The following is an 18,479-nucleotide window of genomic DNA, read 5'->3' as shown; positions in this document are numbered from 1 at the left end:
GGCTGTACTAGTCTGCTAGGACATAGCATTTAAACGGCTTAAACATCATTTATTCGGACTGCCCAACAAAGCACTTTAACAGCATAAACATCATTTATTCTCTCATAGCTGTGGAAGCCGGAAGTCCAAGATCAAGGTGTTGGCAAGGCTGGCTCCTCCTGAGGCTGCCCTCCTTGGCTGGAATGGGCATCCTCACCCTGAGTCTTCTTGTGGCCTTTCCTCTGTGCTGTCTGTGTCCCAGGGTCTTCTTCCTATAAGGAAGGCAGTCCTATTCAATTAGGGCCCACCCCACTAAATTTGTTTTAATTTAATTACCTCATTAAAGATCCTATTTCCAAATGTAGTCACATGCTGAGTTACTGGGGATTAGCATTTCAGCATGTAAATTTGGGGGACACAACTTAGTTCCTAATCATGATCTCAAGATCCTTGTGGATGTTGTGACGTTCCATCTCCTAGTGCTTATTCAGAGTGCACAAGTCATCATGGTCCCAGGTCATCTCCCAATCTAGGAGTTCAGACCCTAGACCTGAGTTCTCCAGTCAAGTCTCTGTTGCTGGAAGAATGTGTCTGCCTGTCACGTCAACGGCTGAGATTGTGATGGATACATATGTTGTTCTGACCTTCGGTTAAAGCTTCCTGTAGGAAGGGGTGGGAATGATGGAATTCCTCTTCTTTCCTACACCTTCACATGAAACTTTGAACATCTCAAAGAGAAGGAGTGGGATCTCCCAAACAGGGTGGGCATTAAAGGCAAAGCAAGCATGACCCTCCAACCCAACTGCACTCATTCACCTCTGTCACTCCCACCTGGACCCAGTTATCCAGCAAGAGGAAGGTCTAGCTCTTGCTCCTTACCTTTGCTCATTCCTCCTAAGTAGGAGAAGAATGGTGAACCTGACAATCTTCAGAGCACACTTTTAATGGCTTCAACTTTCTGCTTATGCAAGGCTCCACCTTTAACACCCTGTGGTTAGCTCCCCCAAGGTAGGGCTTGATTTAGCCTGGAACCAAATGTGTAATCTCAGATTTGTCAGCTCCTGAGGTCTTGACTGGAGATGGAATCTTGAAGGCTCTGCCCTCTGAGCTGCCTCTCCAGGAGCTGTGTACTTTTCTTTTCATAATCAGGTTAATTATTTGCCACTGTTTCCCACCCCCCCCCACCCCCCAGATCAGTGCAACTATAGGAGGAAGAGAGAGGGAAAGGGTAGAAATTTCCCACCAAAGCCCACCCAGTTTTCCAGCCATTTTGTACCTTGTAGATTGTTGTGATGTTTAATTAATTAAGTCATGTGTATTAAACACCCAGCACTTGCCTAGGCTGCCATATGGTAGATGCTCCAGCGTGAGTCCTTTCTCTCTGTCCATCCAGGGGGACTTTGTTTTGGTGTTCTATAGACCCTGCCCACAGTTTCGTTTGGGGACAGCTCTGCCCAGCATCTGGAGGTTCAAGCTTAGAGGAAGAGGGACTTGACCTTGAAATCCCAGATGTAAGTGATAGGAGAGACTACCTGTTTGTGAGACCCCAGCCCAGGCACCATTCCTGAGGTGTGTGCAGTAAAAAACATGCAGGAAGAGCCAGCAGGTTAGGGAGAACTAGTGCGCATCCATTTTCATGCTTGCTTGCCTGTCACCTCCTCTCTATATGACTCCAGAGTGGTCTTGTTGAAATGCGAGTTATGGCATGTCTCCTGCCCATCAGATCTCTGATGGCATTCCTTCACATTGAGCTGATGCCAAATGAGTCTTTACAATGGCCCGTGAGTCCTCATCCCGCATCTCATCTCCTTGACCTCTTTGACCTTGTCTCTCCCCAGTGCTATGCATCAGAAGTGCCAGGCAAGCTCCATGGCTTAGCTCTAGTCTTGCTCTTGCCTCACCCTCTGATTTCCCCCATAAATGATGGCTCGCTCTCTCCTTTACTGCCTCTGGGTCTTTTCTCAAATGTTACCTTCTCTATAACCCCTGCTTGCCCATTTCCTGCTTTGTATTTAACCCCAGCACTTATCACCAGCTAACATACCTGGTAGTTTATTTCTGTATCTTTTTGACTTTTTTTTTCTTCTGCCTTAAAGATGAAGATGGAAGTAGAGATATTTTTCTTTCTTATTCACCTTTTGTTGCTGCATTGCCAGTCTTTCTAGCACACAGAGCAACCAGAAGTTTTAGAATGAATCAAATCAATGTTTGGGGAGGGAAGAGGATGGCAGTCCCAACCTGCCTTAGTTCATCCAACTGCATTCAAGCCTGTGACATTTACCTGAGCCCCATACTTGTGTTAATTTGTCTCTTTTATAGGAAGAAGTTGTTCCCAGGCAAAAATAAGAGGAACTATTTACTTGGAAACTATAATGGTAATCAATTAATACCATATCAGGAAACTAACCATTCAGTGTCTACTCATGAGGCAGGGTTGGGAATACATGAAAGGGGAGCAAGACCTGTCAAGATATCTGTGAGTGCACATTTATGGGAAAGAAAATTTGCAAAATTAAAACTAGTGATGTCTTAGAAGCAAGACCTAAAAAGAAAAACCACAGCCTTGCTGATCAACAAGAAATTGTTGGATGCAGAGAACCATGAAGATGAAGCTACTTGGTGTGAAATCTATTGGCACCAGCTTGGAAGCAGGCAGTCGTCTGGGTGCAGTGGGTGCTGTATATGCCTATGGCTGCGTGAAGGACATTTCAGTGACTCAACCAGCACATGGGAAAGAGGTCTGGGTCTGCTCTCTTTATCAGCACAAAACCTAGCCTGTCATGTATAATTAATATTTATAGGTGAGATGTCAAAACCCACCATTTGTGTGAAAAACTCTCAGTAAACTGTGAATAAAGTTTAAAGTTCCTCAACTTAGTAAAGAATATCTAACGAAAAACCTACCATTAATTCATGCTTAATTGATGAGCTCAAAGCTTTGTTACTACAATGAGGTTTAAAACATGGGTCTCCCCTTTCACCAGTCCTTTTCAGCATTGTACTGGGAACCTAGCTAATTCACAAGACAAGAAAATATATACAGATGGAACAAGATGGTGGAGGAGCAGGTGGACGTGGAGTACATCTGTCTCTATGGATACATCAGGAATACACCTCAGACACAGACGTGCATCCAGAACACCAGCTGAGAGTGGACAGGACGACCTGACCAGCGGAAAAGAACGTATAGAACCACGCAAAACTTGGTAGGATGAAGGAACTCGGCGGGAAAACAGGAGTGTTAGCAGAACTGGACCTGTCCTCAGCGGGGGCGGGGAACTGAGGCAGGGGTCACGTCCCCACATCAAGGCAATTGTCTGAGTCAGAGGAGAAACATTTAAGGCTGAGAGTGAAACAGCTGATCTGTGGCAGCTTAAATTAAATGGATCAGACAGTCCTTGCCACAGCCATACCTATACCGGGCGGGAACTCTGGTCTTCTGGAAGGCGCAGCAGCTGGGAGCTGGAGTTTAGGGATTGTGGAGCAATTCTAGCGCGAGGGCTGCTGTTGACTGTGGAGAGATGGATCGAGGGGATGTGAGGGAGGAGATCGTGGTGGGAAATGCCTGTGGAGGAAAGCCAGGCAGCCAGGGAAGCAAGGCGATAGTGCTGAGTCATGCAGAGGGGCTGGAGCCACACCACAGCCTCTCTCTCTGCACACACCAGCATTGACAGCTGAACAGTAGAGAGGCTGGCCCATCAAACCCCTGACACACTGAACTACCAAAGGATCCCACCTAGGGTGCCCCTGTAAGTGCCTGATGTGTCGATCTAAAGAGAAGGAACCCAGGCAAGAGAGACCTTTAAGTGTCTGAACGGGTGGAGCTATGGAGAAAGACTGGCCAAAGAGGCCTTCTGATCGCCAGCTACAAGAAGCTCGAGAAAAAACTCTGATGGGGCCATAACTCCTGCAGCAGAGGTAGTCCATGTCCCTGCACACTTGGCGCTGCCAGGGTCCCTGCAAGCCAAGCAGCTGCGCCGTCTTCATGCTCAACCGTCACTGGGGCAGAACTGCCACAGGCTAAAAAGTCTTGCGTCTATGCACGCAGGGTTGCTTCGGTTGTGTCCAACTCTTTGCAACACTGTGGACTGTGGACTGTGGCCCGCCAGGCTTTTCTGGCAGAGAGGGAGTTCTCCAGGCAAGAATACTCAAGTGTATTGGCCAGTACTGGTTGCCATACCCTTCTAGAACACTATATTTCCTGCTGCCCTAGCTGCCAGCTCCCCTGAGTACCTGGTGCTGCCAGAACCCCTGCGACCCAAGCAGCTGCACCACCCTCACACCTGGCCTTCACTGGGGCAGACCCAAGTCCTCCAGGGCAGCCTCAGGAGCAAACCCCAGTGGAAGACCCACATGCAGAGGTGGAAATAAAACCACACTTGAAACCCAGGGGCAGTGCGGCTAAGGAAGACCCCAAACCTTCCCATCAGCTGTACAAGCTGCAGATTAAATCCACACGATCAACTAAGCAGACTCTATGTCTATGGAATATGTAAAAGGCCATTGAGAACTCCCATAAAAGAAAACACACTAGTTCTGAAACCTGTGAACATTGGAGGCAAGAATACACAGGAGTAGGACCAAGTTAGAATCTGAGCAGCCCCCACAGCAGGTCCAGAGATCAGTACAGTGTTGGAGGGCATCCTAGGGAGATGCCTGGAGCCTCCCAGCAAGGGAAAGGACTCTGACAGCAGTGACTAGAGAAAAACATTTATTATTCTTATGTTTTAACCTATTGTGTAGATTCTTTTGGATTTTTTTAGTTTGTTTTTTCCACCTCTCTGTTGTAGTTGTTGATTTTATTGGCACTGTGAAATCTAATTAAGCTTATGAGCTTTTTTCCCCCAGTTATATTTTTTTACTGTTATTATAAACCTCTGTGTCTACATTGGGCTTTTGCAGTTCTGTGGAGTTTTCATTTGTTTGTTTTTTCTCTTTCTTCTTCCTTTTTAACTTTTCTTTTTTTAAATTTTAGTGTTTTAAGCCCAGCATTATTTTTTCTACGTTTATTCCTTTATTTGCTCTTACTACTGCTCTTTTCCCTTTGCAGTTAATCTTTAATGTATATCAATCTTCTTTATCTACCTCTATTTAACTTTGCATAATCTATTCTTTCTTTCCTTTTCTCTCAACATATTTGTTAGGTTTTTTTTTTGTTTTTTTTTTTTGCTTCATTTCCCACTTGGCACCTTGCTTGAATTTTGTTTTCCAGGTGGTGCTTCAGTTAGTTTTGTTCTTAACCGTTACATATAACTTTTGGTTTCCTTTGTTTGCCAGGTCAATTTATTGTACTCTATTTCTGTTGGACTATTTTGATTTTGCTTATGGGTGTATATTTATCTGTGTATATTTGGTCACATTTTTTATTGTTGTTATAAACTTCTGCCTCTACATTGGGCTTTTACGGTTCTGTGGTGTTTTCCTATTTTTTTTTCTTTCTTCTTCCTTTTTTCTTTTAATTTTTAAAAACTTTAATGTTTTTAAACCTATTATATTTTTTGTACATTTATTCCTTTGTTTGCTTTTCCTACTGTTCTTTTCCTGTTGCAGTTAATCTTAAATGTTCATAAATCTTCTTTATCTACCTCTATTTAAATGTGCATATTTATTCTTTATTTCTTTCCTTTCCTCTCAACATATTTGTTAGTTTTGTTTTGATTGCTTTATTCCCCACTTGGCACCTTGCTTTACTTTTGTTTTCCAGTTTGTGCTTTATTTAGTTTTGTTCTTAACTGGTAGATATAATTTTTGATTTCCTTTGTCCCTTGGGTCAATCTACTGTACTTTATTTTTGTTGGACTGTTTTGATTTTGCTTATGGGTGTATAGGTATGAAAGTGTAGTTGCTCAGTCATGTCCGACTCTTTGTGACCCCACAGACTGTAGCCTACCAGGCTTCTCTGTCCATGGGATTTTCCAGGCAATAGTACTGGAGTAGATTGCCATTTCCTTCTCCAATATGTGTATATTCCATTATTTAATTATTATTTGCCTGATTTTGTAACTGCCGTTTGTCTGGGATTCATCTTTGGTTTCTCGTTTTTGGGTATTTTAATCTCACTTAATGCTGTAACAAACCCTTTGTGGAATCTTTGTTCCTGACCGGAGATGAAGCCCTGAGGCATTGGAGTGGCAGCGCTGACTCCAGGACCGTACACAACCAGAGAACTAACCCTAGGGGGTGTCAACTAGAAGAGCTCACACAAAGGCGACCACCTGAGTACAAGACCTGGCATCACCAACCACCAGCAGCACCCCATGCAGGATGTCTCCTCTAAACAACAAACAACAACAAAAAAATAAAACCAATCATCAGCAGACAGGATTGCCACCTCACTCAGCCTTGCCCATCAGAGGGGGGGAAAAATTCAGTGCAAATCTCACCCTATACAAAGTTTACACAAACCACTGGAACGACCTTAGGAGGGCAGAAACCAAAAGGAAGAAAGAGTTCAACCTTGAAGCCTGGTAAAAGGAGACCTCAAACACAATAACTTAAATAATGAAAAGGCAGATAAACACTATACAAATGATAGAACTGGCTAGAAACAGAAGTCCAAATAAATGAAGAGGAAAGAGGAAAACTACCTGAAAAAGAATTCAAAATAATGATAGTAAAGATGATCCTTGAAAACACCTTGAAAAACAAAACCTTGAAAACAAACTGGAGAAATTGCAAGAATCAATTAACAAAGTCCTTGGAGAATTAAAGAATAAGCATACAGAGACAAACAACACAATTACTGAAATTAAAAATACTCTGGAAGGAATCAATAGCAGAATATTTGAAGCAAAAGAATGAATCAGTGAGCTGGAAGATAAAATAACCTCCAGTTGGTAGAAATAACTTCTGAAGAGCAGAATAAAGTAAAAAGAATGAAAAGAACTAGCGATAGTCTCAGAAACCTTTGGCACAATATCAAATGCATCAACGTTCGAATTATAGGGGTCCCAGAAGAAGAGAAAAAGAAAGGCTATGAGAAAATTTTTGAAGAGATTCTAGTTGAAAATTTCCCCAATATGGAAAAGGAAATAGTCAATCAAATCTAAGAGGTGCAAGCAGTCCCATCCAGGATAAACCTAGGTAGAAACACACCAAGGCACATACTAATCAAACAAACAAAGACTAAACACAAAGAAAGAATATTAAAAGCAGCAAGGGAGAAGCAACAAGTGACATACAAGGGAAACCCCATAAGCTTAGCAGGTGATTGTTCTGCAGGCCAGAAAGGAATGGCAGGATATATTTACAGTACCAAAAGGGAAAAATCTACATCCAAGATTACTGTACCTTGCAAGGATCTCATTCAAACTTGACAGAAATAAAAAGTTTTTCAGACAAGCAAAAGTTAAGAGAATTCAGCACCACCAAACCAGCTTTACAACAAATGTTAAAGCTTTTTATATAGTCAAGAAATTCAAGAGAAGAAAAATATCTACAAAATCAACCCCAAACTGTTAAGAAAATGGCAATAGGAACATATATATCAATAATTACCTTAAATGTAAACAGATTAAATGCTCCAACAAAAGGACACAGATTGGCTGAAGGATACAAAAACAAGACCCATATATATGCTGTCTACAAGAAACCCATTTCAGACCTAAAGACACATATAGACTGAAAGTGAGAGGATGGAAAAATATATTCCATGCAAATGGGAAGCAAAAGAAAGCTGGAATAGCAATCCTCCTATCAGACAAAATAGACCTTTAAATAAAGAAGAATACAAGAGATAATGAAGGACACTACATAATGATCAAGGGATCATTCCATCCAAGAGGAAGACATAACAATTGTAAATATCTATGCACCCAACATAGGAGCACCTCAATACATAAGACAAACACTAATATAAATAAAAGGAGAAATTGACAGTACACAATAATAGTAGGAGACTTTAACACCCCACTCACACCAATGGACAGATCATCAAAACAAAAAATTAATAAGGAAGCACAGTCTTAAATGATACATTAGATGAGATAGAAGTCATTGATATCTTCAGGACATTCCATGCAAATGCAGAAGAATACCCCTTCTTCTCAGGTGCACATGGAACATTCTCCAGGATAGACCACATCTTGGGTCACAAATCAAGCCTTGGTAAATTTAAGAAAATTGAAATCATATTAAGCATCTTTTCCGAGCACTACACTATGAGACTAGATATCAATTACAAGGAAAAAACTGTAAAAAAAAAACACACATGAATATAAAACAATACACTTCTAAATAACCAACAAAATGGAAATCAAAAAATTTCTAGACACAAATGACAAAACATGAGAACTAAAAACTTATGGGATGCAGTTCTAAGAGGGATGTTTATATGTCAAATAGACAACCTAACTGTACACCTGAAACAACTGGAAAAATAACAACCAAAACCCCCCTCAAAATTAGTAGAAGGAAAGAAATCATAAGGAATCAAGCAGAAATAAATGAAAAAGAAATGAAAGAAACAAAAGTAAAGTTTAATAAAACTAAAAGCTGGTTCTTTGAGAAGATAAAATCGACAAACCTTTAGCCAGACTCATTAAGAAAAAAGGAGAAGAATCAAATCAACAAAATTAGAAATGGAAAAGGAGTGGTTACAACAGACATTGCAAAAATACAAAGGATTATAAGAGACTATTATGAACAACTATATGGCAATAAAATGGATAACCTGGAAGAAATGGAGAGATTCTTAGAAAAGTTCAATCTTCCAAGACTGGACCAGGAAGAAGTAGAAATTATGAACAACCCAATTACAAGCACTGAAATTGAAGCTGTGATAAAAAAAAATCTCCCCAAAAACAAAAGCCCAGTATCAGATGGCTTCAGAGGAGAATTCTATCAAACATTTAGAGAGGAGCTAATGCCTACCCTTCTAAAACTCTTTCAAAAAATTGCAGAGGAAGGAACACTTCCAAACTCATTCTACAAAGCCATCATCATTCCGATACCAAAACCAGACAAAGATAACACAAAAAAAGAAAACTACAGGCCAATATAACTGATGAACATAGATGCAAAAAATCCTCAACAAAATTTTTGCAAACAGAATTCAGCAACACATCAAAAAGTTCATACACCATGATCGAGTTGGGTTTATTCCAGGGATGCAAAGATTCTTCAATACATGTAAATCAATCAATGTGATACACCATATTAACAAATTGAAAGATAAAAACCATATGATAATCTCAATAGATGCAGAAAAAGCCTTTGACAAAATCCAGCACTGATTTATGATTAAAACTCCAAAAATGATCATAGAAGGAACCTACCTTAACTTTGTAAAGGCCATGTATGATAAGCCTACAGCAAACATTATTCTCAATGGTGGAAAACTGAAAGCATTCCTCCTAAGATCAGGAACAAGACAAGGGTGTCCACTTTCACCACTGCTATTCAGCATAGCTCTGGGAGTCCTAGCTACAGCAGTCAGAGAAGAAAAAGAAATAAAAGGAATCCAGACCAGAAAAGAAGTAAAGCTCTCACAGTTTACAGATGACACGATACTGTACATAGAAAACCCTAAAGATAGTATCAGAAAATTACTAAAGCTAATCAGTGAATTTAGCAAAGTTGTAGGATACAAAATCAATACACAGAAATAACTTGCTTTTCTATATACAGACAATGAAAAATCAGAAAGAGAAATTATGGAATCAATCCAACTCACCATTGCAACAAAAAGAATTAAATATCCAGGAATAAAGTTACCTAAGGAGACAAAAGAACTGTACACAGAAAATTATGGCACTAATGAAATTAATCAAAGATGACATAAACCGATCCAGAGATATTCCAAGTTCCTGGGTAGGAAGAATCAATCTTGTGAAAATGACTATACTACCAAACACAATCTACAGATTCAGTGCACTCCCTATCACATTACCAATGGCATTTTTCACAGAACTAGAACAACAAAAAAAAATCACAATTCATATGGAAACACAAAAGACCCCGAATAGCCAAAGTAGTCTTGAGAATGAAGAGTGGAACTGGAGGAATCAACCTTCCTGACTTCAGGTTATACTACAAAGCTACAGTCATCAAGACAGTATGGTACTGGCACAAAAACAAAAATATAGACCAATGAAACAAGATAGAAAGTCCAGAAGTAAACCCATGCACCTATGGGTACTTTATTTTTGACAAAGGAGGCAAGAATATACAATGGGGTAAAGACAGCCTCTTCAATAAATGGTGCTGGGAAAACTGGACAGCTACATGTAAAAGAATGAAATCAGAACACTTCCTAACACCATACAAAAAGATAAACTCAAAGTGGATCAAACACCTAAATGTAAGACCAGAAAATATAAAACTCTTAGAGGAAAACCTAGGCAGAACACTCGATGACATAAATCAAAAAAATCCTCTATGACCCACCTCCTAGAGTAATGGAAATAAAAACAAAAGTAAACAAGTGAGACCTGAGTAAATTTAAAAGCTTTTGCACAGCAAAGGAAACTAAACAAGGTGAAAAGACCACCCTCAGAATGGGAGAAAATAGCAAATGAAACAACTGACAAAGGATTAATTTCCAAAATACATAAACAGCTCATACAACTCAGTGCCAGAAAAACAAACAACCCAATCAAAAAGTGGAAAAAGACCTAAACAGACTAAGTTTTCCAAAGAAGACATAGAGATGGCTAACAAACACATGAAAAGATTCTGTTCAGTATCGCTCATTATTAGAGAAATGCAAATCAAAACTGCAATGAGACATCACCTCACACTGGTCAGAATGGTGAAAAAGTCTACAAACAATAAATGCTGGAGAGGGTGTGGAGAAAAGGGAATGCTCTTGTAGCGTTGGTGGGAATGTAAACTGATACAGCCACTCTGGAGGACATTATGGAGATTCCTTAAAATCTAGGAATAAAACCACCATATGAGCCGGTAACCACACTCCTAAGCATATACCCTGAGGAAACCAAAATTGAAAGAGACACATGTATCCTGTTGTTCATTGTAGCACTATTTACGACAGCTAGAACATGGAAGCAACCTAGATGTCCATCAATAGATGAATGGATAAGGAAGTTGTGGTCCATATACACAATGGAATATTCAGTTCAGTTCAGTTGCTCAGTCGTGTCCGACTCTTTGCGACCCCATGAATTGCAGCACGCCAGGCCTCCCTGTCCATCACCGACTCCCGGAGTTCACTCAGACTCACGTCCATCGAGTCAGTGATGCCATCCAGCCATCTCATCCTCTGTCGTCCCCTTCTCCTCCTGCCCCCAATCCCTCCCAGCATCAGAGTCTTTTCCAATGAGTCAACTCTTCGCATGAGGTGGCCAAAGTACTGGAGTTTCAGCTTTAGCATCATTCCTTCCAAAGAAATCCCAGGGCTGATCTCCTTCAGAATGGACTGGTTGGATCTCCTTGCAGTCCAAGGGACTCTGAAGAGTCTTGTCCAACACCACAGTTCAAAAGTATTAATTCTTTGGCGCTCAGCCTTCTTCACAGTCCAACTCTCACATCCATACATGACCACTGGAAAAACCCTAGCCTTGACTAGACAGACCTTAGTCGGCAAAGTAATGTCTCTGCTTTTGAATGCGCTACTGAGGTTGGTCATAACTTTTCTTCCAAGGAATAAATAAAGTCTGATACTGTTTCCACTGTTTCCCCATCTATTTCCCATGAAGTGATGGGACTGGATGCCATGATCTTCATTTTCTGAATGTTGAGCTTTAAGCCAACTTTTTCACTCTCCTCTTCCACTTTCATCAAGAGGATTTTTAGTTCCTCTTCACTTTCTGCCATAAGGGTGGTGTCATCTGCATATCTGAGGTGATTGATATTTCTCCCAGCAATCTTGATTCCAGCTTGTGTTTCTTCCAGTCCAGCGTTTCTCATGATATACTTTGCATATAAGTTAAATAAGCAGGGTGACAACATACAGCCTTGACGTACTCCTTTTCCCTATTTGGAACCAATCTGTTGTTCCATGTCCACTTCTAACTGCTGCTTCCTGACCTGCATACAGATTCCTCAAGAGGCAGGTCAGGTGCTCTGGTATTCACATCTCTTAAAGAATTTTCCACAGTTTATTGTGATCCACACAGTCAAAGGCTTTGGCATAGTCAAGAAAGCAGAAATAGATGTTTTTCTGGAACTCTCTTGCTCTTTCCATGATCCAGTGGATGTTGGCAATTTGATCTCTGGTTCCTCTGCCTTTTCTAAAACCAGTTTGAACATTAGGAAGTTCAAGGTTCATGTATTGCTGAAGCCTGGCTTGGAGAATTTTGAGCATTACTTTACTAGCATGTGAGATGAGTGCAATTGTGCAGTAGTTTGAGCATTCTTTGGCATTGCCTTTCTTTCAGATTGAAATGAAAACTGACCTTTTCCAGTCCTGTGGCCACTGTTGAGTTTTCCAAATTTGCTGTCATATTGAGTGCAGCACTTTCATAGCATCATCTTTCAGGATTTGAAATAGCTCAACTGGAATTCCATCACCTCCACTAGCTTTGTTCATAGTGATGCTTCCTAAGGCCCACTTGACTTCACATTCCAGGATGTCTGGCTCTAGATGAGTGATCACACCATCATGATTATCTGGGTCATGAAGCTCTTTTTTGTAGGGTTCTTCTGTGTATTCTTGCCACCTCTTCTTAACATCTTCTGCTTCTGTGAGGTCCATACCATTTCTGTCCTTTATCGAGCCCATCTTTGCATGAAATGATCCCTTGGTATCTCTAATTTTCGTCAAGAGATCTCTAGTCTTTCCCATTCTGTTGTTTTCCTCTATTTCTTTGCATTGATCACTGAAGAAGGCTTTCTTATCTCTTCTTGCTATTCTTTGGAACTCTGCATTCAGATGCTTATATCTTTCCTTTTCTCCTTTGCTTTTCACTTCTCTTCTTTTCACAGCTATTTGTAAGGCCTCCCCAGACAGCCATTTTGCTTTTTTTGCATTTCTTTTCCATGGGGATGGTCTTGATCCCTGTCTCCTGTACAATGTCATGAACCTCATTCCATAGTTCATCAGGCACTCTACTCAGCAATAAAGAGGAATACATTTGAGTCATTTCTAATGAAGTGAATGAACCTAGAACCTATTATACAGAGTGAAGTAAGTCAGACAGAGAAAGATAAATTAAGTATTCTAATGCATATACATGAAATCTAGAATAATGGTACTGAAGAATTTACTTACAGGGCAACAGTAGAGAAACAGACATAGAGAATAGACCTATGGAGATGGGAAGAGGGAAGGAGAGGGTAAGATGTATGGAGAGAGTAACATGGAAACTTACATTGCCATATGTAAAATAGAGAGCCAATGGGAATTTGCTGTATGGCTCAGGAAACTCAAACGGGCTCTGTATCAACCTAGAGGGGCGGGGTGGAGTGGGAGATGGGAAGGAGGTTCAAAAGGGAGAGGGTATATGTATACCTATGGCTGATTCATGTTGAGGTTTGACAGAAAACAACAAAATTCTGTAAAGCAATTATCCTTCAACTAAAAAATAAAATTTAAAAGAAAATATATACAGACTGGGAAGGAAGACATAAAACTTTGTTCACAGATGATAACATATGCTACCTAAAATCTGAAAGAACCGAAAACTGGAACTAGTAAGTGGTTATAATGAGTAATAGTGGTTATAGTGAGGTTGCAGGATACAAAGTAAATATGGTATATTCATAATCTAAGGAGATCAGGGAGGTAGAAATTACTTCTGGCCAGATTGTACTTTTTTCCTACTGGATGGTAGTTTTACACTTTGAATTTGTTTTGCAGGTTTAATCTTCAACAGACTTAATCATGCCCCTAATCCAAAAGTGCAAGCATGCCACTAGACTTCTCCTAAGTTAGTTGCTTGTTTAGAAGAATTTACCAGCTTATACATCGTGATTAAAACCATTGGCTTTGAATCTGGGAAAAAACCAACCAACCAAACAAACCCCAAAACAAAAGTTGTTTTTCTATATATCAGCAATGAACAAGTGGAATTTGAAACTTAAAATGTAATGCCAGTTAGATTAGCACCCTAAAAATAAAATATTAAGATATAAATCTTACAAAATTGTGTAAAATCCATTGAGGAAAAGTATGAAATTCTGATGAACAAAATCAGAGAACTAAATAGATGATATATTCATGTTCAAGGATAGGAAGACTCGATATTGTGAAGATGTCAGTTTTTCCCCACTTGATCTATAGATACAATGCAGTCCCAACCCCAGTCCCAGAAAGTTACTTTGTGGATATCAACAAACTTATCCTAAGGTTTATATGGAGAGGTATGCCATGTAGTACACTGTATATGATAGGGTTTATGTGCAGAAATGAAAAAACCCAGCACCGCCAACACAATGCTGAAGAAGAACGGAGCTGGAGACTGGCACTACCTGAGTCAGGACTTATGATAAAGCTGTAGGAATCCAACAGAGTGGTACTGATGGAAGAGCAGACGAAGGGATGAACAGCACAGAGCCGAGAGTGCAGAAACGGAGCCAAAGAAATGGAGTCACCTGACCTGCGAGGAGCAAAGACTACACAATGGAGCAAGGATTGTCCCGTCAACAAATGGCACTGAAACAACTGACCATCCACACGCAGGAAAAAGAATCTAGACACAAACCTGACGCCCGTCCACAGAAACTAACTCAAAACGGATAGGCTTAAACGTAAAATGTGAAACTGTAAAACTCCTAAAGCTGAAACTGTAAAACACCACGGCTTCCCTGGTGGCTCAGATGGTAAAGAATCTTCCTACAATGCAGAAGACCCAGATTCGATCCCTGGTGGGGAGATCTCCTGGAGAAGGGGATGGCTTCCCACTCCTGTACTCTTGCCTGGTGGGCAACAGTGCATGGGATCACAAAGAGTTGGACACGACTGAGTGACTGAGAACATGTGCGCACGTGTAAAACTCCTAGAAGATTACATAGGAGAAAACCTGAGTATGCCAATGATGTTTAGACACTACAGTGCCAAAGGAGATAAATGACTAGACTTCAAATTTCTGTTCTGTGAAAGAGAAGGTCAAGAGAAAGATAAGAAAACCCACAACAGGAATTCATTGCTGGTGGGGATGAAATTGGTGCAGCCACCTTGGAAGACAGTTAGGTGGTTTCTTAGAAAGCAGAACATACTCTTATCATATGATCCAGCAGTTGTGCTTCTTGGGATTTACACAAATGATTTGAATGCTTACATCCACGCAAAAACCTGCACATGGCTGTGTATAGAAACTTTATTCAGAATTACCCAAACTTGGAAGCAACCAAGATGCTCTTGGGTAGGTAAATTGATTAAAAAAAAAAAGTCTGTTGTAGTCAGACAATATTATTCAGCTCTGAAAAAATAAACTACCAGGACATGAAAATACACAGAGGAACTTTCAATGCATGTTGCTGCTAAGTCGCTTAGGTCGTGTCCAACTCTGTGAGACCCCATAGACGGCAGCCCACCAGGCTCCCCCGTCCCTGGGATTCTCCAGGCAAGAACACTGGAGTGGGTTGCCATTTCCTTCTCCAATGCATGAAAGTGAAAAGTGAAAGGGAAGTCACTCAGTCGTGCAGACTCTTAGCGACCCCATGGACTGCAGCCTACCAGGCTCCTCTGACTATGGGATTCTCCAGGCAAGAGTACTGGAGTGGGGTGCCATTGCCTTCTTCTTCAATGCATGTTACTAAGTTAAAAAAAGTGTGCCAATTTGAAAAGGCTGTGTATATTTTGGGAAAGACAAAATGTGCGTGTGCATGCTTAGTCGCTCAGTCGTGTCTGACTCTTTTTGTGACCCCATGGACTAGCCCACCAGGCTCCTCTGTCCGTGGGATTTTTCAGGCAAGAATACTGGAGTGGGTTGCCATTTCCTTCTCTGGGGGATCTTCCTGACGCAGGGATCAAATCCAGGTTTCCGGCATTGACAGGCAGGTTCTTTACCACTGAGCCACCAAGGAAGCCCCAGGGAACTCTAGCAAGCTCAGATTTAAACAGCACAGGAATAGAAGACAGAAAAATGGCATCACATCCCCAGGGACCATGAGGGACGCCTGCATTCATAAGAATGACACCTGGGGAAAGAGGCCTCAGGTGAGCTGGAAATGTGTGTGGGTGCGGGGAGCTGTCACAGGAATTCCTGAAGCAACAAAAGGGCTCAGACGTAAGAACCAGGGTGAAGCAGGCCTGAAGCATATGGCCCACGTGCGTTAGGATAGATGTCAGACAGCAACCGAGACCAAGGGATGACAACAACCACAATAAAAGAGCGGCTTCTTGACCCTGCATCAAGAAGCAAGTACTATCGCCAGTGTGAAGCCACCTGGATGTGTGGGAGAGTCTGGGCATCTGCCTCCAAGGATGTTCCAATGGTGGGGTTTTTTGTTTGTTTGTTTGTTTTTGTCTCCTGCATGAGATCTCCAATTAAAAGTGGAAATCAAAAACATTTTAAAATCTGTACATTTCTCCTTAAAAATCCTTGCAATCCTGCTGTCTATTGCAACATTAGGAGATTTGGCCACAGTGAACATTTGTTCCAGATGGCAAGTTCTGAGCACCCCGCTGACCTACAATGGCCACCTTCATCCCTCACTCTCACCACCCTGCCTGGCTCCTGCAGACACCTGACTCTGCTGCCTCTTGACAGAGTGGCTAAAGCTTAGTTCACGCCTCCTCACATGGATCCAGGTGCTGAGGACCTTGTAATAAGAGCACTGAACTTCTGTGGGGAAACTCAGAGGAATCCTAGAACACTTCATTGACGCTATGAGATTGGAAATGAACAGTATTGCTGCATTATTGAAAAAAAATTCTCTGGGCCAGCTAGGGAGATGCACTGGGCAGTAATACAAGGAGTATAACCAGCTTCAAAGCATTAATTGTGGAGTTTAGTTTCTAGGACGATGGCAAGGACATCATCCTCAAGTCTTACCATCTTTTCACTTTTTTTCTCCATTATTTGGATGAAGGTGAGTAAGTCGAAATGATTTTTAAAAATGGGTATAAAGCACCTCTGTGTTCACAGAAGCACTATTTGCAATACACAAGACATAAAAGCAACCTAAATGTCCATCTATGGAGGAGTGAAGAAATATGTTGTACAACTCTGCAATGGAATATCACTCAGCCATCAAAAGAATGAAGTCATGCCGTTGCGCAACAGCGATGGCTCTAGAGATTATCATACTAAAAGTATGAAAAAAGTCAAAGACAAATACCATACGGTTCCACTTACATGTGGGATCTAAAATATCACACGAATGAACATATCTACAAAACAGAAGTGGATTCACAGAAATAAAGGACAGACTTGTGGTTGCCGAGCAGAAGAGGAGGGTGGGAGAGAAGGATTAGGAAGGACTGGTGGCAGAGGGGAGCACAGAAGGGTGGGAGAGGAAGGGTTTTGGGTTAGCAGATGCAAGCTATTACATGTAAGACGGATGAACAATCAAGGCCCTGCAGTGTTGCACAGGCAACTATATCCAACATTCTGTGATAATAAACCACAATGGAAAGGAATATGAGAAACATATATCATGAATCACTTTGCTGTACAGCAGAAATAAACTCAATTATGGTCAATAAATTTTCAGAAAATACACAAAGCACAAAGTTGAGGAAGACAGTCAAGCCATTGAAAGTGGAATCCTTTGGGGCCTCACGCCTCCCGCCCAGTGTGGGCTGGGATAGCTGGGATGGTGGAGCCACACACAGGAGAGGAGGAAGCTAGGGTTTAGATCAGAGCAGGTCACGGAAGTAGTGACTCTGCTGCCAAGAATGCAAATCTGCTCTTTAGTAAAATCTAGAATGAAGTGAGTCCCAGTCCCCTAGGACGTAGTTCAACCACCACCCAGCCGCTCCTTTCAAGCACTTTTTTTTCCTTCTTTTTCAATCCAACTTTATATTAGAAAAACTTCAAACATACAGAAAAGTTGAAAGTGTACTATATAATGAACTCATACATTCAACAATTCAAAACATTTGCCATATTTATCTATTCATATATGTGTGTGATGCAATATATATGTATACGTGTTTGTCTGTGTATGTATGTATATGGTATACATGTGTCCCCCTAACCATCTGAAAGTAGATTTTGCAGATATCAAGACACTTTATTCCTTCACACTTCAACCTGCATCTTCTAAGAACCAGAACAATCTCCTATAGGACCACTCTGCTACCCAACTCACACAAGAAAATTGACAATAATTCTTCAGTATAATTTAACATCTAGTTCACAGGGAAACTTCCCTAACTGTCTTATAGCTATCTTGATCAGTTCTTCAATAAATGAACTAAATCTGCTGTTTTTATTTTTCCTTTTTCTTACCATTCCTTCTGGATAGACCGTAGTATAATTTGCTGAGAATGGCAGTGTAGGAGGAAGAGCAAGTTTTGAGGAGGAAAGTGAGGAGTGATATTTTTTAATTAAAAATTGTTTTGAAGTATAATTGATTTACAATGATTCACATGTTCAGCAAGGTGAGATATATATATATATATATATATGTATATATATATATATATATAT

The sequence above is a fragment of the Ovis aries genome, chromosome 4 (assembly GCF_016772045.2).
Source record: "Ovis aries strain OAR_USU_Benz2616 breed Rambouillet chromosome 4, ARS-UI_Ramb_v3.0, whole genome shotgun sequence".
In the NCBI taxonomy this organism is placed as follows: Eukaryota; Metazoa; Chordata; class Mammalia; order Artiodactyla; family Bovidae; genus Ovis; species Ovis aries.
This window is presented reverse-complemented; position numbering follows the sequence as displayed.